The sequence below is a fragment of the Montipora foliosa genome, unplaced genomic scaffold (genome assembly GCF_036669935.1).
Source record: "Montipora foliosa isolate CH-2021 unplaced genomic scaffold, ASM3666993v2 scaffold_325, whole genome shotgun sequence".
Taxonomy (NCBI): domain Eukaryota; kingdom Metazoa; phylum Cnidaria; class Anthozoa; order Scleractinia; family Acroporidae; genus Montipora; species Montipora foliosa.
Window position 1 is genome coordinate 1 of NW_027179625.1, and position 18,640 is coordinate 18,640.

Below are 18,640 nucleotides of genomic sequence, written 5' to 3' on the forward strand. Positions count from 1 at the left end.
CTGTACAAGGCGATCGTTTGTGTGCGGCCTCGCGTTCAGGTTGGCTTTGGGCATTCCTTCCTTGGCACGGATTGTAAATCGGACCACCATATCTCGTGGCCATGAAGACTGGGAGCACCTTGTCCGCTGGTGAGCATTTACGGGCATCGCTTCTCGGCCTTTTGGCTAAGAGGTCAAGTTGTACGTATCTGTTCTTATCAGCTTAATCTCTGATACGCTGCCTCCACGAGCAGCTCATTATATTAAAAACTGATTTTTGGAACGGGGGCCGTGGAAAAGAGTCTTGCCTCGTCCCGGCCCACGGGTTGCCTCGGTATAGCACTACCTCCGAGCGTGGCCCACTTCCCTCTGGAAGAAGAAATAATCCAGTGAAAGCAGACAAAGAAACAAGTGACCAAGCAACCAACATTCACAATTTCTTCTCTTTTTCTAGGTAGCATAGGCAGCGAGTGGACAGCACGACACGACAGGACGATGAGCACGTTGACCCCCATATACCACATGGTATGCAGCAGACACGGTGTGCGTTTTTGGCGGTTCCGTAGATGTTGGAAAGGCCTCCTTACCTGACGCGGGAGGTCACTGTGAAATCAGGGAGGCAGTCCTCTTCAAGGTGAGGGCTCTTTCATTGTAAACACTTCGATTGGGTTTGACCCTTGCGATTACCCCAAATGTTGGTAACATTCGAAGCGTATAATTTCTGGTAGTGGGGGACCTGCGTTCCGCGTCTAGTGTTGCCCTCGCACCAAACCCCCGGGTGGTCAAAAGTTTTTGGCTATGGGAAGGTTTTGTTGTGTAACGTTTTCTAGGCATGGGTCCAGGGATAGTAGATGCGGTGGCGGTGTAAGGACTAAGGTAAGGTTGAGTTTTGTATTTGTGAATTCTCACTGCTTGAAAATTGTAGGTGAATAGTATCCGTATCTTGGTGCAGCTGCAAAACTGTGATTTTATTTCTTTCATTCATTCTTGGCCCGTAGAGAGAGTGCGAGAGGACGTGTTTATTTCAGGCCGCATCGTGTTGTTCCATCGATAGACGAGTGAGACAAGAAAATGCCATCGACAAAGAAAAAAGCGGGTCGAGCTCTTTATCCTCTGTGTCATCGTTTCGAAAACGTAAAGTGGATGTTGTGTTTTTGGTTACTGCTCCCATCGCGATAGATTTCTTTTGCGATTGTTGGTTATGTCTTGCGTTCTGGAGAGCCAACGTTTTTGCATTGAGTAACTGAGGACTACCGCCGATTGCAGTTGGCGTTACATTTCTGTTGGTCCAACACTTTTTTGTGGTTTCTCTATGGTATCAGTTAATTTGGATTGTTATCATAAAAAGTAAAATCGTTGCCTGGTCAGGATAGTGTCCTTTGCTGCCCTTTGAAATACGTACTGTACCCCTGTGTTTGAGTCAGGGAACAGTAAGACTTTGAAGTGCGTCTATCGTCACGTTAGTCACGTTTTTGGTCCGCAGGATCAATAGTGTATGTGTTTGTAGCCTTTTCGTTGTATGCATATCATCAGGGCTATGGTTAACTTCCATCTAATGCATAACAGTGCATAGCATTTTTTTACTTGTCGTACCCTTCTCTTTACGCTCACACGAAAAGATCCTTTTTCAATGTACAATAACGGTGGAGTTGATAAGAGCTTCGCGCGCACGCGCTCCCTTTGAATAACAGTTTCCGATTTTCTCGTGTGAACTATTTTGTATTTATGTTATGTATGTCTCAGCTTATTGACATAGTCGTTTGGCATGTTTGTGGTTCATAAAATACTGGTTTGGAATTGGCTTTCATTAAATGAACCTGAGATTTTTTGAGATAAACAAGGGTACCGAAGGAAGAAGGGAAGCCTACAATCACGGTGTATGCACAGTCGGTTCTCCCATCCAAGTATACTACCCACTCCGCCCGACAGGGCTTAATATCGGTGATCGGAACGAGAAAACCGGTGTTTTTTCCCTGTGGTATGTGCGTAGACAAGAAATTCTGCCGTTGAAAATTAACTTTGTTATTAAGGTAAAATAAAAACGAGGTCAGAGCAAGGTCACTGTGTGCTTTTTTGTCCTCTTGCCGTCAAACGTCAAGTGCCATAGCAATGCTTGGTCCTGCTGCCCACTGTACAGAGGGCGGCGTTTGTGTGCGCCTCGCTTTCAAGGTTGGCTTTGGGACATGTCCTTCCGCTTGTGCACGGATTGTAATCGTACCACCATATCTCGTTGTCATTGAGACTGGGAGCACCTTGTACGCTGTGAGGCATTTACTGGCATCGCTTTTCGTTTTATCTTCTTCGTCCTTTTGGCTACGTGTACCCAAATTTGCCTTTAGTGGTAGCTACTCACTTCGTGGGACCTCTTCGTCTGCGCCCCCCAACTACTTATGGAAGATGACTCAACTGCTGCACATGTGTTTGCTGCAGCCTGAAGATGCTAGTGACTGGCTGAGGTTATGCCCCCCACATTGGTGAGGTATGGATGCTGCCGACGCAGAATATGAATGCTGATTGCTGCTTGCTGATGCTTTGTCGCTGATTGTCTCAATTGCCACTGTTGAAGTTCCTGAAGTTCCTGATGGTGAAGAAAGCTCTTCACGCCCGAGCTCTTCTCGCCATGGGAGTCTGAAGTTGTTGGTCTTCCACAAGCGCTTTCTAACATGGCCAAAAGTGGTGTACGTTTCTGTGCTTCTCCTCGAGAGATTGGGTTCTCCACTCTCCATAACAACTCGTGTGTGGAGTGGCTCTTAAGAAGGGATTCTCCGTGTTTTTTATGTTGAACTCTCCTTCCAACAGCCAAAAGATCTTGGGCAGTTTGTGATGAAGCTGGCGTTGATATCGACTCCATTGTGTCCATCCTGTATTGCGCTTCTAACAAATAAATTGGGTCGTCACCTTTTGAGATCAGTTGCGGGGCAAAAGAAGCAGTCCGCTAAGCCGTATTCCCCTACCTCGATATCGAGTGGGTCACGTGGTGTTTCTTATCCCCCCGGTGATAGGTCAGAATTGCTGTATACCTTGGTCAAGCTTTACGAAGCTCCGGTGGAACTTCCCGGACTCTGTTCTGATTGGCCGTTTATCCACCTATGGCAAACTGTTCCTTCTTTTCGTGTAAGGGAATTCGTTTTCTGGCGATAGTTTTGTTCAATGGGAAAGCCGTTACTGACCGGATGCCGTCTCAGCAAGCTCCTCATCCCTTCCTCATGTTCGAGTAGTGGGCGAAGTTTGTTCGGATTCTGGTTTACCCGGGACAGCCACAGACTCTGCGAGGCGTCTGCGGGTGGCCCTTGGGCACCTTTTCGGGGCTGTCGTTATCCTGTTCCGGTCATGATGCGCTGCGCCAACTGTTCGAAGAAGCCTGGCCACATATTTTGTCAAGATCCTGTCCGTGTGACCCTCATGTGTTCCATTTTGTAGTGAAGCCTTATCCATTCAACAGCTGCGTGCCAACACGTTCCTTATTCCACAGTGCCTGATGTAGATCCGTCATCTTCTGGTCCTTCGTACGCCTGTCCTCTGTGAGTCTCCCCGAGCCCTCTTTCCTATGCTGCTGTTGCCTCTCGTCCGCTCTGCTCCAGCTCCGGTTCCTGCGGCTCAGCCTCCTCCAGTCAGTTAAACATCCTCCAGGTGCAGAGACGACACCTAGCTCCGAACCCCCCCGATGCGGTCTCATAAGGAATCTAGTGATGCAAGTGATGAATCTAGTAGTGAGGAGTCTGGTTCTGAGTCTGTTTTCTGGGTCCTCTCCTCAACAAGGAAAAGGCTGGGATGAATCAAGTTGAACGTTTGCTCTAACAGGATCTGGTAGGACAAGATAGTTCCATGTTGGTCCGCTCGTGATCTGGGAGCGGACGAGCGAGAGCGTGGAGCAGGGAGCGGGAGCGGGGCGCGGGGAAGTCTGGTGACACGGGAACGGGAACGGGAACGGGGGAGCGGGAACGTGACCGTGACTCGTGACGTTGACCGTGACCGTGACCGTGACCGTGACCGTGACCGTGACCGTGACCTGTGAAACCTGTGACCGTAAGACCGTGAACAGTGAACGTGACCTTGTGTGACCGTGATCGTGAGTAACCGTACGCAGGGCGTGGCCGTTCCCGCAGCCACGACAGTCATCGATCTAGAACTCGATTGCGCGGGGATCATACTTACAGCGAGTCTGAAGGGTGGACCACGGTTGGTAAACGCCACCATTAGTACCAATGCTAAAGCTCCTTTCTCTGAACGTCCGTGGGCTTGTATCACCCACTAAGAGTGACCTGATCCTAAACGAATTATCTCGCCTAAGTTGCGATTTGATCTTATTACAGGAGACTCATGTTTCAAACAAACGTCAAGCTGATACTTTTTCTCGTAAATGGCCCGGTAAATGTTTTTGGTCCTTCGGGACGGGCAGGTCGGCTGGTGTAGCCCTGCTCACCCCTCCGAATTTTCCAGGAACCATCTCTCGCTTTATTTTTGATTCAGATGGTAGAGTCTTAAGTGAATTGGTACTTTTGGGGCAGCAGCGGATTAATGTCATTAATATTTACGCTCCAAACACCGTTACCGGACGCAAGCACTTTTTCCAAAATCTGCATTCCTTTTTTCTATCCCCTATTCGGATAGTGGCCGGTGATTTTAATTGTATCGATAATCCTCTCGACCGTCTTGTCCTAGTTGATGATTCTCTTCCTGATAAGTCAGTCCTTAAATCCTTCATTTCAGACTGTTCTCTTGTTGATATTTGGCGCAGACGGAACCCTCTTGTGTTTTCCTTCACTTGGGCCAATACCGGCTATTCTCAAGCTTCGCGCCTCGATCGCTTTTTGATTTCTCGTTCCCTTGTTCCGCACGTTCGAACCTCCGATGTAATGCCGTGTGTTTTTTCGGACCACGATTTTGTTCGTCTATTTTTGTCTCTCGACAATTTTTCTTGTACCCGTAGCGGTGTTTGTCGGTTTAATACAATTTTCTTGTACGATGAGTCTTTTAAGAGCAAAATGTCTGCGTTTATTGCTTCCTTTAAGGAGCGTGTCTCCGACTTCGATTCCCTTGGTGCTTGGTGGGAGGCTTTAAAACTTGGCATTCGTAGGTTTTGTATCGAGTTTTGCGTTAATAAACAAAGGCAGATTAATAGTGAACGCAGTTCTTTGACCAAGCGCTTGATCCACGCAAAGAACTCTCTGGCCTCTGGTGGCTCCCAGGCCGCTTCTGAGGTCAGGGATCTTGAAAGCGCCCTCTCTTCCCTGGTTTCCCAGGAAGCGGAGGGCGCAAAAATTCGTTCACGTGCCAAGTGGGTTGAAGAAGGAGAACGGCCGACTAGATATTTTTTCCGCCTCGAGAAAAAACGTGCTGAAAAGAATTCCATGGACTGCCTTCTGGATGCCAATGGCGTCGAGAAGACGTCCCAACACGATTTGGAATTAGTCCTTGTAGATTTCTATAAGTCATTGTTTGCCAAGGATACCTTGGATCTTTCTGTTCAAATGGATTTAATTAATGACCTAGACCTTTCTCTGTCGAATGCTGAACGAGAGAGCTGTGAGGGGGAGTTGACAAAAGACGAGCTTTTTTCGGCTGTTAGCGGTCTTCAAACCGGCAAGTCCCCAGGGTCTGATGGTCTCCCAACCGAATTTTATGTTGCTTTCTGGGGGGATCTTGGTGATGCCCTTGCTCGTGTTTTGAATGAGGGCTTTCATCGGGGTTCCCTCATTGACTCTCAGCGAGAGGGCCTCTTGCGTCTGATACACAAGAAAGACGATAAGCGCATGCCGAAAAACTGGCGCCCCATCTCTTTGCTAAATACCGATTATAAAATCGCTTCTAAGGCTATTACCGAGCGTCTCAAGCCTGTAATGTGTTCTATTGTTCATCGCGATCAGTCGTGCTCTGTAGTTGGGAGATCTATCTTCTCTAATCTCCTTCTGATTCGTGACACCCTCGACATGATTAGTAAAACTAACGAATCTGGAATACTTGTGACCTTAGACCAAGAAAAGGCCTTTGACCGTGTCGACCACGCCTTTCTCATGCGCGTTTTGTCTAAGTTCGGTTTTGGTCCCTCTTTTTGTCAATGGGTGAGTCTCTTTTATAACAATGTCTTTTCGCGCATTATTTGTAACGGGTCTCTTTCCGCCCCTGTTTTTTTGGGAAGGGGTGTTAGGCAGGGTTGTCCCCTCTCCCCCCTTTTATACGTGCTGGTTTCTGAAATCCTGTCTACCCAAATTCGAAAATGTCCGGACATTGTTGGCTTTCTTCTCCCTGGTGCGGCTGGCTTACAATTTAAGATTTCTCAGTACGCTGACGATGCAACTTGCTTTTTGAAATCGGAAAGTTCCCTATGTCACCTTTTGCGAGTGGTTCGCAGGTTTGAAATAGCTTCGGGAGCAAAACTTAACACGACTAAGACCGAGGCTATGTGGCTTGGGAGGTGGAGGGCGAACGGTGCCTCCCCCTTTGGTTTAAAGTGGGTCTCTAAAATTAGGATATTGGGTGTTTTCTTTTCTAACGGTCTGGTTTCTGTCGAGTCAGACAACTGGAAACCTAAGCTAGATAAGCTCGAAAATGTTATCAATTTGTGGAGACAAAGGGAACTTTCTTTTGTTGGCCGCACAATGATTATTAATGTCCTCGGGGCGAGTAGGTTTTGGCACGTTGCCAAAATCCTCGCACCTCCGCGATGGGTGTGTGACCGCTACAAACGTCTTGTTTGGCCTTTCATTTGGAAAGGCAAAATGGAGAACGTGAGTCGACAGCGCTGCTGTGCACCTTTGTCTTCTGGCGGCCTTGGTGTCGTCGACTTTCAGACCAAGTGTGCCAGCCTGCGTCTGTCCTGTTTTTTAAGTCTTCGAGATGACTTCGGTTCTGATAAATGGCATTTTTTGGCCCGCTTCTTTCTTGGGAATTGTCTTTTTAAGTTTGATCCTCGCTTCTCTTTCGCGAGCAATTCCGTCCCTTCTTCTTCGGATCCCTCCCTGTGTTACCGTCAGTGTCTTGCTTTGTTTCAGTCTCTGTTTGAGCGTCATGGGTCTGTGCCTGATGATTTATCTTGTAAGAACATTTATTCCTTGTTGTCTGTATTTCCGTCCCCTGCTCCAACATGCGCTAGTTTTTGGGGAGCCGTTGTTGGCCGCCCCATAATCCGGTGGGTGTCCGTGTGGCGAAAGTCTCGTCTTAAGTTTATCGAGAATTATAAATGCGATGTTCTCTGGCTCCTTTTACATAATGCAGTTCGGGTGCGATATAACCTCAAGGTTTGGGGTTATATTGCCTCCGACCGTTGTGCTGTTTGTTCTCGTATTGAATCCCCTTGTCATTGTTTTGTTGCATGTCGTAGGGTCGTTCATGTCTGGAATTTCTTTACGCCCTTTCTCTCTCGTCTCCTTGGTTCTCCCTTTGTGCTGTCCTTTTCTTCTGTTTTGTTTCCCTTGTCCCCTATTTCGTCGTCCGCGGGGCACCGTCTGTCTAGTTATCTCATTGCGACTATCGTTTACTTCGTTTGGCTGGCGCGTAACCTTGCGACTTTTCGAAACAGCTCTCTTGGCTCACGTTCTATTATTAACATGATTATTAAAGATATTAAGTTGCGTATCTTAGGCGAACCTGTCTCTAGAGTTAAAGATTTTTGGTCGACCGGTAGTGTAATCTGTTCTGTTGATTGTAACGGTCGTCCTATTTTTCACTTTTAGTTCTTTTTGTTCATTAGATAGTTCAGGTAGGCAATTGCACCTTGCACCTTGCTTTGAGATGGACTCTGTTTACCTTTTTGCACCGACGCACTGTAATTATTAGCCGCTCTAGTACCTTCTTGTAATCAGGTCTTTTTACCTGGGCCCTTAGGCCCTTGTAAATAAAATTTTATCAAAAGAAAAAAAAATCTGTTCTTATCAGCTTAATATCTGATACGCTGCTCATCGAGCAGCTCATATATTAAACTGATTTTTGGAACTGGGCCGTGGAAAAGAGGCTTGCCTCGTCCCGGCCACGGGTTGCCTCGGTATAGCACTACCTCCGAGCGTGGCCCACTTCCCTCTGGGGAAGAAATAATCAAGTGAAAGCAGAACAAATGACCAAGCAACCAACCTTCACATTCTCTTCTCTTTTCTAGGTAGCATAGCAGCGAGTGGACAGCACGACACGACAGGACGAGGAGCACGTGACCCCCATTACCACATGGTATGCGCAGACAAGTTGCGTTTTGCGGTTCCGGAGAGGTTGAAAAGGCATACTTACCTGACGCGGGAGGCACTGTGATCAGGGAGGCAGTCCTCTCAAGGTGAGGCTCTTTCATTGCACTTCGATTGGGTTGACCCTTGCGATTACCCCAAATGTGGGTAACTCGAGCGTATAATTTCTGGTAGTGGGGACCTGCGTTCGCGCTAGTCCCCGCACCAAACCCCGGTGGCAAAGTTGGCTAATGGGAAGGTTTGTTGGTAACGTTTCAGGCAGGGCAGGGAAGGAGATGCGGTGGCGGTGTAAGGACTAAGGAAGGTGAGTTGTATTTGTGAATTCCACTGCTGAAATTGTAGGTGAATGTTCCGTACTTGGTGCACTGCAAAACTGTGATTTTATTTCTTTCATTCTTGGCCGTAGAGAGAGCGAGAGGACGTGTTTATTTCAGCCGCATCGATTTCCATCGATAGACGAGTGAGACAAGAAAATGCCAGCGGGTCGAGCTCTTATCCTCGTGCATCGTTTCGAAAACGTAAGTGGATGTGTGTTTGTACTGCTCCATCGCGATAGATTTCTTTTGCGTTGTGTTATGTTGCGTTCTGGAGAGCCCGTTTTGCATTGAGTAACTGAGGACCCGCCAGATCAGTTGGCGTTACATTTCTGTGGCCAACACTTTGTGGTTTCTCTATGTTATCAGTTAATTGGATTGTTATCATAAAAAGTAAATCTTTCATGGTCAGGATAGTGTCTTATCGGCCCTTTGAATACGTACTGTCCGTGTTGAGCAGGGAACAGTAAGACTTTGAAGTGCGCTACGTCACGTAAGTCACGTTTTCGCAGGATCAATGTTGTAGTGTTGTAGCCTTCGTTGTATGCATATCATCCGGGCTAGGTTAACTTCCATCTAATGCATAACAGTGCATGCATTTTTTACTTGTCGTATCCTGTTCTTTGCTCACACGAAAAGATACGTTTCATGTCATAAACGTTGGATTGATAAGATCTCGCGCGCACGCGCTCCCTTGGGAATACAAGTTCCACTTTCTCGTGTGAACTATTTTGTTTTTGTTGTATGTCTCATCTTTGACATATCGTTGGCATGTTGTGTTCAAAAAACCTGGTTTGGAATGTTCTTTCATTAAAGGAAACTGAGATTTTTGAGATAATCAAGTGTACAGAAGGAAAAAGGGAAGCCTACAACACGGGGTATTCCCAGGCGGTCTCCCATCCAAGTACTAACCCCGCCCGACAGGGCTTAACTTCGGTGATCGGACGAGAACCGGTGTTTTCCCTGTGGTATGGTCGTAGACAAGTAATTCGCCGTGAAAATTAACTTTGTTATAAGGGAAAATAAAAACGAGGTCAGAGCAAGCACAATGTGCATTTGTCCTCTTGCCGTCAACGCAAGTGCCATGCAATGCTGGTCCTGCTGCCCACTGTACAAGGGCGATCGTTGTGTGCGCCTCGCTTTCAGGTTGGCTTTGGGCATTCCTTCCTTGGCACGGATTGTAATCGGACCACCATATCTCGTGGCCATGAGACTGGGAGCACCTTGTCCGCTGTGAGCATTTACGGGCATCGCTTCTCGGCCTTTTGGCTAAGATCAAGTGTAGTATCTGTTCTTATCAGCTTAATATCTGATACGCTGCTCATCGAGCAGCTCATATATTAAACTGATTTTTGGAACTGGGCCGTGGAAAAGAGGCTTGCCTCGTCCCGGCCACGGGTTGCCTCGGTATAGCACTACCTCCGAGCGTGGCCCACTTCCCTCTGGGGAAGAAATAATCAAGTGAAAGCAGAACAAATGACCAAGCAACCAACCTTCACATTCTCTTCTCTTTTCTAGGTAGCATAGCAGCGAGTGGACAGCACGACACGACAGGACGAGGAGCACGTGACCCCCATTACCACATGGTATGCGCAGACAAGTTGCGTTTTGCGGTTCCGGAGAGGTTGAAAAGGCATACTTACCTGACGCGGGAGGCACTGTGATCAGGGAGGCAGTCCTCTCAAGGTGAGGCTCTTTCATTGCACTTCGATTGGGTTGACCCTTGCGATTACCCCAAATGTGGGTAACTCGAGCGTATAATTTCTGGTAGTGGGGACCTGCGTTCGCGCTAGTCCCCGCACCAAACCCCGGTGGCAAAGTTGGCTAATGGGAAGGTTTGTTGGTAACGTTTCAGGCAGGGCAGGGAAGGAGATGCGGTGGCGGTGTAAGGACTAAGGAAGGTGAGTTGTATTTGTGAATTCCACTGCTGAAATTGTAGGTGAATGTTCCGTACTTGGTGCACTGCAAAACTGTGATTTTATTTCTTTCATTCTTGGCCGTAGAGAGAGCGAGAGGACGTGTTTATTTCAGCCGCATCGATTTCCATCGATAGACGAGTGAGACAAGAAAATGCCAGCGGGTCGAGCTCTTATCCTCGTGCATCGTTTCGAAAACGTAAGTGGATGTGTGTTTGTACTGCTCCATCGCGATAGATTTCTTTTGCGTTGTGTTATGTTGCGTTCTGGAGAGCCCGTTTTGCATTGAGTAACTGAGGACCCGCCAGATCAGTTGGCGTTACATTTCTGTGGCCAACACTTTGTGGTTTCTCTATGTTATCAGTTAATTGGATTGTTATCATAAAAAGTAAATCTTTCATGGTCAGGATAGTGTCTTATCGGCCCTTTGAATACGTACTGTCCGTGTTGAGCAGGGAACAGTAAGACTTTGAAGTGCGCTACGTCACGTAAGTCACGTTTTCGCAGGATCAATGTTGTAGTGTTGTAGCCTTCGTTGTATGCATATCATCCGGGCTAGGTTAACTTCCATCTAATGCATAACAGTGCATGCATTTTTTACTTGTCGTATCCTGTTCTTTGCTCACACGAAAAGATACGTTTCATGTCATAAACGTTGGATTGATAAGATCTCGCGCGCACGCGCTCCCTTGGGAATACAAGTTCCACTTTCTCGTGTGAACTATTTTGTTTTTGTTGTATGTCTCATCTTTGACATATCGTTGGCATGTTGTGTTCAAAAAACCTGGTTTGGAATGTTCTTTCATTAAAGGAAACTGAGATTTTTTGAGATAATCAAGTGTACAGAAGGAAAAAGGGAAGCCTACAACACGGGGTATTCCCAGGCGGTCTCCCATCCAAGTACTAACCCCGCCCGACAGGGCTTAACTTCGGTGATCGGACGAGAACCGGTGTTTTCCCTGTGGTATGGTCGTAGACAAGTAATTCGCCGTGAAAATTAACTTTGTTATAAGGGAAAATAAAAACGAGGTCAGAGCAAGCACAATGTGCATTTGTCCTCTTGCCGTCAACGCAAGTGCCATGCAATGCTGGTCCTGCTGCCCACTGTACAAGGGCGATCGTTGTGTGCGCCTCGCTTTCAGGTTGGCTTTGGGCATTCCTTCCTTGGCACGGATTGTAATCGGACCACCATATCTCGTGGCCATGAGACTGGGAGCACCTTGTCCGCTGTGAGCATTTACGGGCATCGCTTCTCGGCCTTTTGGCTAAGATCAAGTGTAGTATCTGTTCTTATCAGCTTAATATCTGATACGCTGCTCATCGAGCAGCTCATATATTAAACTGATTTTTGGAACTGGGCCGTGGAAAAGAGGCTTGCCTCGTCCCGGCCACGGGTTGCCTCGGTATAGCACTACCTCCGAGCGTGGCCCACTTCCCTCTGGGGAAGAAATAATCAAGTGAAAGCAGAACAAATGACCAAGCAACCAACCTTCACATTTCTCTTCTCTTTTCTAGGTAGCATAGCAGCGAGTGGACAGCACGACACGACAGGACGAGGAGCACGTGACCCCCATTACCACATGGTATGCGCAGACAAGTTGCGTTTTTGCGGTTCCGGAGAGGTTGAAAAGGCATACTTACCTGACGCGGGTTTTTATTATCTGCCAGGTTCGTGCCTTTCCTTGTGGTACGCGTAAGTTCCGTATTGGAATTGGAGTGTGGGGACAAGCGTTTTTGGGATTTGTGGTAAGATTTTTGATTCCTGAGTTTTACTGGTGACCCTCCTGGGGACTTATGCTTGGCGTCCTGCCATAACCCAGGGTAGCCAGTCTTTCTGTTCCCTTCCTGGGAGCTTTGCTTTCCGGGGGGACTGTTTTTTCTCTTTTTCCCTTTTCATCATGCCTCTTGCGGCCTTTAAGAGGACAGTAGTCCTCGACCTTTCCGATGTTCCAACCTCTGTTCCCAGGGCGGAACTTGTTACAGCCATCAAGGGAAAGTTCACCCCCTTTGTGATTGACAGTATTCAGTTTGTTCCCGTAAAACTGGTTCAGATTACTTTCGCTGACCCAAAATGTAAAAATATTGTTGAAGGTTATGATTTTGTCACTTTAGCTGGTGCTAAGTGCAAAGTCATGTATGCTGGGCCTCGAGCTCAAAATGTTATGTTGTATCACTATCCCTTTGAGGAGAGTGATGATCGCCTCCGGCCCTACTTTTCCTCGTACGGGAAGGTGGAGACGATAAGGCACCAGCATTACCCGGGTGACCCTGCAATCTGCACTGGAGCCCGTATCATCAAAATGGTTCGTTCTGGCCGGATCCCTCGTAATCTGGACATTGCTGGATATAAATGTAAGGTGTGGTATGTGGGTCAGCCGGCCGAATGTGATATCTGTCGTGGGGAACACCTCACCAAAAACTGTGACTTGCGCGGGAAGTGCCGCAGGTGTCGGGAGCCTGGTCACATGGCCAGGGATTGCCCAACCCCCCCAATGCCTGGGGGAACCCACCATCTTCGCCTGCGACCCCCGCCCATCCGTCCGCTTCACTTGTTGTTGGTGCCACTCCCCCGGAGTCGCTGCCTCCCCTCCTGGATGTCAGTTCTGGTCCTGAGGACCTTCCCACTTCTCCTGCAAGCTCTGACCATGAGGACTCTGGGGACGAGGGGGTAACCCTTCGTCCTCCTGCCCCCACGCAACCTGGTATTTCAAGTTGGGGTTCCCACACCGACCTCAGGGACAATGAGTTATCCCCCCTGGTACTCCACCCATGGCCTCTCCTGCCACCAGTAAATGTTAAGGAGGGTGCGGCCCTCCCTAAAACGGTAATGGTGGGTCCTCGACGCGCGTGCAGGTGGCTGCCTCCCCCGCCGCTGCGTCTGATGGTTTGGCTGCGCCACAGAGTAATACAATGTTAACACTAGTAGTAACGTAGTTGGTGTAATGGACAATACTACTATAGTTAATGGAAAAGAAATGGAAATGGATAATAGTAATAATGTAGTTACTGGAAAAGAAATGACAAATAATGCTGTAGTTAATGGAAAAGAAATGGAAATGGATAATAGTAATAATGGAAAAGAAATGGATACGAATGATAATGAACTAGTTAATGAGACTGAATACAGTCAAAGTATATTTAGTGACGATGACCCTTTAACGGGCATCAATGTAACCCCTGTAAATACCCCACAGGTTCTATCTCTGTCTCCCGTAATGGTTAACGAGGTCGAGCTGACTGATTCACCAGTCACTAAGCGTGGACTTTCGGATGTTGAGGCTTCCTCTGATGATCAGGTCAAGTCTAAGAAGAAAGCGAAGAAACCTCTTCCTGGTTCTGCGGTCCCCGGCCGCTCGAAGTCTGGAAAGGGCAGGGAGTCTGGGAGGGCTGTTCATTCTGGCCTTCCCTCCTTGGCTCCCCCTGCCCCGGTTCGGAGCCGTCGCTCCTAGTTGTGCTGTCTCTCTCTTTCTTCTCAGTTATGGCTCTCTCTATCCTCTCCTTAAACACCAATGGTCTCAGGGACTCGTCCAAGCGCGCTGGTGTTCTGCACTGGTTACGTTCCTTTCCTCAGGTCCCTGACATTGTCTGCCTACAAGAGGGCCCACTGCTCTTCAGACAGTGAATGTCAGTCTGGTTTCGTTCATCTGGTTTTAATGCAGTTGCTTCTGTTGGCTCTGCACACTCTTGTGGTTGCATCATTTTATTCCGCCCCACGGTCACCCTTACGAGCTCTTGGTGTGACACCGCTGGGCGTGTTGTTTTTTGCCACTTTACCCATTCTGGGCACCCGTTTCGTATCTGCTGTCTCTACGCCCCCAATCGCAACCCAGCCCGTGACGACTTCCTGGACGACGTCTCGTCTTGGGTTGATCCCACCTATCCGACCTTCCTTGCCGGGGACTTTAACACTGTGTTCGACCGCGCCCTCGATCGTCGGGGCTCCAATGTCTCTGACACTTCCCGCGAAAGTACTGCTACCTTAAAACGTCTTTTTGACTCCTGCTGTTGTCTGGACATTTGGAGGCACCTGCATCCTTCCGATTCTGCCTTCTCTTGGACTCGCTCAGACGGCCTTATGGCCTCCCGTATTGATCTCATTGGTGCCCCGTACTCCTGTTACCATCAGTCTTGACTTGCGATATTATTCCTTGTCCGTTTTCGGATCACTGTGGTGTGGTGCTTTCTTGTAGTGTCCCAGACATTGCTGCTCCTGGGACAGTTTCTGGAAGCTCAACATTTCTGTCCTCAATGATGAGGACTATATCCAGCATATCACTAATTTTTGGTCCGTTTGGAGGCAGTCCATGCTGTCCTTCCCGTCACTAGCTAAGTGGTGGGATAAGGGCAAGAGCCAAATCAAAGGCCTCACAATTAAATATTGCGCTGAGCGCTCGAAAGAAAACATCGCAGTGTCGAGACCTCCTTGGCCGACTAGCTGGGCATCTTAAGAACCGTGTTGATGCCGGTTTCACCTCCTGTGTTGAGCCGTACCATTCTACCCTGTCTGCCCTTGCTGCCCTAGACCTCGAGGCAGCTCGGGGAGCCCAAGTCCGTGCTCGGGCCAATGGGTTGAGGAAGGTGAAACCTCCTCGGCCTTTTTCTTCCGTCTGGAAAAGAAGCGTGCCGCCGACCGACTTATTTCAGCACTTCGATGCGATGATGGCACAGTGGTCTCGAGTTCAAAGGACCTATGCCAGGCTTTTGCTTCCTTTTATTCTAACTTGTTTAGTGCCGAGCCTACTGACGGGGACGTGGCTCTTTCCCTGCTCGACGCCCTCACCTCCACCTTGTCCGCCGACCAGGCTCAACAGTGTGATGGTCCTCTCCAGTCGGAGGAGTGTTATACTGCTTTATGTGGGATGGCTCGAGGCAAGACCCCGGGCTTGGATGGCCTCCCTATGGAGTTTTATGTCAAATTCTGGCCGGTGCTCGGACAGGACCTCGTGCTCGTCCTGAACTCATGTTATGAGGCTGGCACTCTCAGCCTCTCTCAGCGTCGAGGCATCATTTCTCTCATCTTTAAGACGGGTGACCGGCTGAACCCTCGTAACTGGCGGCCAATTTCCCTCCTTAGTGTGGACTACAAGCTCGCTGCCCGCGTCATCGCTGGGCGTCTCCTGAAGGTTATTCATGCCGTGGTGGCTGAGGATCAAACCTGTGGTGTCCCCGGTCGTTATATTGGTGAGAACGTCGCTTATCTCCGAGACATGGTCCATTACGCCACGCAATCCGGGTCTCCTTGTGCCATCCTCTCGCTCGACCAAGAAAAAGCGTTTGATCGCGTTGATTGGTCCTTTCTGCATGCCACCCTCTGCAGAATGGGTTTCCAAACCTCCTTTCTGCGCTGGATCCGCCTTTTCTATAATGCTGTTCAGAGTGCTGTCATTGTTAACGGTCATGTCTCAAACTTTTTCAGTCTCACACGGGGGGTGCGTCAAGGCTGCCCCCTCGCACCTTTGCTGTATGTTATGGTCGCTGAGGTCTTGGCCGCCAATATTCGAGCAAATCCCGCCATTACTGGACCTTTGCTGCCTGGACTGCCCTCACCGCTCTCTCCAATTTCCCAGTACGCGGATGACACATCGCTCATCTTGTCCTCCGATGCCTCCATTAGGGCTGTTTTTGACACCTACACAAGGTATGAGCTTGGTTCTGGATCCAAGCTCAACCTGACAAAGTCTCGCGGCTTGTGGCTGGGGTCTTGGGCTGGCCGAACTGACCCCCCTGTCCCTCTCGACTGGACATCTTCTAAGCTTAAAATCCTCGGAGTCTTCATTGGCCCGCATGACATTGATGAACTAATTGGCGGCCTCGGATAGAGGCTGTGGAACGCGTCCTCTCCTCCTGGCGTCAGCGCTCCTTGTCTTTTCATGGCAAGGCTTTGGTCATCAATTGCCTGGCCCTCGCCAGGGTTTGGTATGTGGCATCCCTGGTCCACATGCCCCCCTGGGTACTTAAAGAACTTAACTCCCTTGTTTTCTCATTCTTCTGGAAAACCAAGCGGGAGCTCGTTGCACGTGCTGTGGTCGTTCAGCCCACATCGCTGGGAGGTTTCTCGGTGGTGGACATTAAGCTCAAGGTTTGGTCGCTTCTGGGTCAGTGGGTCAAACGGTCTACTTTGTCCTCGTCAAGCTGGTCCTCCTTTGTGTCGTACTGGTTTCAATCGTGTTTTGCTGCCTCCTCTCTTGATGTTTTCTCCCGTCCCGCTGCCTTCGACAGGTCCCTGTTACCGCCATTTTACTCCTCTTTGCTTTTGGCCTGGGAGTCGCTTGGTGGCTCTTTTTCCCCCTCCCGGGGAACTTTGGTTTTCGCATCCTCTGACCCTCACGTTGTCGCCTCCGTGGCTTTTTTTCTCTGCCAAAGTCGGTTACCAGTTTCTTTTATCCTGTTCCTCTGTCACACCGCACTGTGTAGTTAAGTTCTTTCCCTCCTTTGGGGACCTTTACTGGTATGATACGTGGCGCCAGTTCCACTTCTTTGATTTTGACCGCTTTGTTGTTGATTTCTCCTGGAAGGTAGCTCATGGTGTGATTTACACTGCTGAGCGTCTTCTCTCTTTTGGTTTATCTGTCTCCTCCGCTTGTTTTTGTGGTCCTGTCGTCGAGTCACTGTCGCATTTGCTCTTTGTGTGTCCCCTTGCTCAAAGTGTTGTTGGTTGGCTACAGTCCCTCCTTTTTCATTTCTCGCCTATGTGTCCTGTGCTTGAGCGTCGCCATTTACTTTTTGGTTTCAATTCCACTGAGCTTCACGCAGTGCCCAAAGTCTTCAGTTACCTGTTGTGTGCCTGTAAGTTTCACATCTGGCTGGCCCGCAATGACTACCGCTTTCGTTCTGTCAACCTGGGGCCCTCGCCGTCATTGAGGGAGCAAAGGCCCGTGTCAAGTTCCACCTCCCCTTGCTCTTCAAGCGTTTTTCAACCCGGAGACGTCGACGTTATTTTGCCCGCCAGTGGGGGGCGGATGGAGTCATCGCCTCTATGTTTCCAACAAGCTCGTTTTTCGCTTCGGGCCACCTGCTTAATTCACCCTCTGTACCACCTGATTTGCTTAGTTTTATTTCGCCTCTGTCGCCTAATACTGGTGACCAATGCCTCAGGCGTTGGATGAGTCTGTCGACTGGTGACCTTTGGTCTGCCATTCACCGCTGCTCATCGAGCAGCTCATATATTAAACTGATTTTTGGAACTGGGCCGTGGAAAAGAGGCTTGCCTCGTCCCGGCCACGGGTTGCCTCGGTATAGCACTACCTCCGAGCGTGGCCCACTTCCCTCTGGGGAAGAAATAATCAAGTGAAAGCAGAACAAATGACCAAGCAACCAACCTTCACATTCTCTTCTCTTTTCTAGGTAGCATAGCAGCGAGTGGACAGCACGACACGACAGGACGAGGAGCACGTGACCCCCATTACCACATGGTATGCGCAGACAAGTTGCGTTTTGCGGTTCCGGAGAGGTTGAAAAGGCATACTTACCTGACGCGGGAGGCACTGTGATCAGGGAGGCAGTCCTCTCAAGGTGAGGCTCTTTCATTGCACTTCGATTGGGTTGACCCTTGCGATTACCCCAAATGTGGGTAACTCGAGCGTATAATTTCTGGTAGTGGGGACCTGCGTTCGCGCTAGTCCCCGCACCAAACCCCGGTGGCAAAGTTGGCTAATGGGAAGGTTTGTTGGTAACGTTTCAGGCAGGGCAGGGAAGGAGATGCGGTGGCGGTGTAAGGACTAAGGAAGGTGAGTTGTATTTGTGAATTCCACTGCTGAAATTGTAGGTGAATGTTCCGTACTTGGTGCACTGCAAAACTGTGATTTTATTTCTTTCATTCTTGGCCGTAGAGAGAGCGAGAGGACGTGTTTATTTCAGCCGCATCGATTTCCATCGATAGACGAGTGAGACAAGAAAATGCCAGCGGGTCGAGCTCTTATCCTCGTGCATCGTTTCGAAAACGTAAGTGGATGTGTGTTTGTACTGCTCCATCGCGATAGATTTCTTTTGCGTTGTGTTATGTTGCGTTCTGGAGAGCCCGTTTTGCATTGAGTAACTGAGGACCCGCCAGATCAGTTGGCGTTACATTTCTGTGGCCAACACTTTGTGGTTTCTCTATGTTATCAGTTAATTGGATTGTTATCATAAAAGTAAATCTTTCATGGTCAGGATAGTGTCTTATCGGCCCTTTGAATACGTACTGTCCGTGTTGAGCAGGGAACAGTAAGACTTTGAAGTGCGCTACGTCACGTAAGTCACGTTTTCGCAGGATCAATGTTGT

General features: G+C 48.9%; 8 non-coding genes and 3 pseudogenes across 8 annotated transcripts; 9 read left to right on the forward strand and 2 right to left on the reverse strand.

The window, feature by feature from the left end:
* The first annotated feature begins 145 nt into the window (after positions 1 to 145).
* On the forward strand, positions 146 to 347 carry LOC137987279 (U2 spliceosomal RNA; annotated as a pseudogene).
* A 211-nt stretch (positions 348 to 558) lies between these two features.
* On the forward strand, positions 559 to 743 carry LOC137987266 (U1 spliceosomal RNA; annotated as a pseudogene).
* Positions 744 to 7,813: 7,070 nt separating this feature from the next.
* LOC137987281 (U2 spliceosomal RNA) lies at positions 7,814 to 7,994 on the forward strand (annotated as a pseudogene).
* Positions 7,995 to 8,188: 194 nt separating this feature from the next.
* Positions 8,189 to 8,352, forward strand: LOC137987253 (U1 spliceosomal RNA). The gene has a single exon (XR_011120396.1). It is a non-coding gene; the product is annotated as a U1 spliceosomal RNA (small nuclear RNA).
* Positions 8,353 to 9,327: 975 nt separating this feature from the next.
* LOC137987246 (5S ribosomal RNA) lies at positions 9,328 to 9,446 on the reverse strand. The gene has a single exon (XR_011120390.1). It is a non-coding gene; the product is annotated as a 5S ribosomal RNA (ribosomal RNA).
* A 267-nt stretch (positions 9,447 to 9,713) lies between these two features.
* LOC137987267 (U2 spliceosomal RNA) lies at positions 9,714 to 9,905 on the forward strand. Its single transcript, XR_011120408.1, has one exon. It is a non-coding gene; the product is annotated as a U2 spliceosomal RNA (small nuclear RNA).
* A 194-nt stretch (positions 9,906 to 10,099) lies between these two features.
* On the forward strand, positions 10,100 to 10,263 carry LOC137987254 (U1 spliceosomal RNA). Its single transcript, XR_011120397.1, has one exon. It is a non-coding gene; the product is annotated as a U1 spliceosomal RNA (small nuclear RNA).
* A 976-nt stretch (positions 10,264 to 11,239) lies between these two features.
* On the reverse strand, positions 11,240 to 11,358 carry LOC137987257 (5S ribosomal RNA). Its single transcript, XR_011120399.1, has one exon. It is a non-coding gene; the product is annotated as a 5S ribosomal RNA (ribosomal RNA).
* A 267-nt stretch (positions 11,359 to 11,625) lies between these two features.
* Positions 11,626 to 11,817, forward strand: LOC137987269 (U2 spliceosomal RNA). Its single transcript, XR_011120410.1, has one exon. It is a non-coding gene; the product is annotated as a U2 spliceosomal RNA (small nuclear RNA).
* Positions 11,818 to 17,456: 5,639 nt separating this feature from the next.
* Positions 17,457 to 17,647, forward strand: LOC137987282 (U2 spliceosomal RNA). Its single transcript, XR_011120420.1, has one exon. It is a non-coding gene; the product is annotated as a U2 spliceosomal RNA (small nuclear RNA).
* A 194-nt stretch (positions 17,648 to 17,841) lies between these two features.
* LOC137987256 (U1 spliceosomal RNA) lies at positions 17,842 to 18,005 on the forward strand. Its single transcript, XR_011120398.1, has one exon. It is a non-coding gene; the product is annotated as a U1 spliceosomal RNA (small nuclear RNA).
* Positions 18,006 to 18,640: the final 635 nt, after the last annotated feature.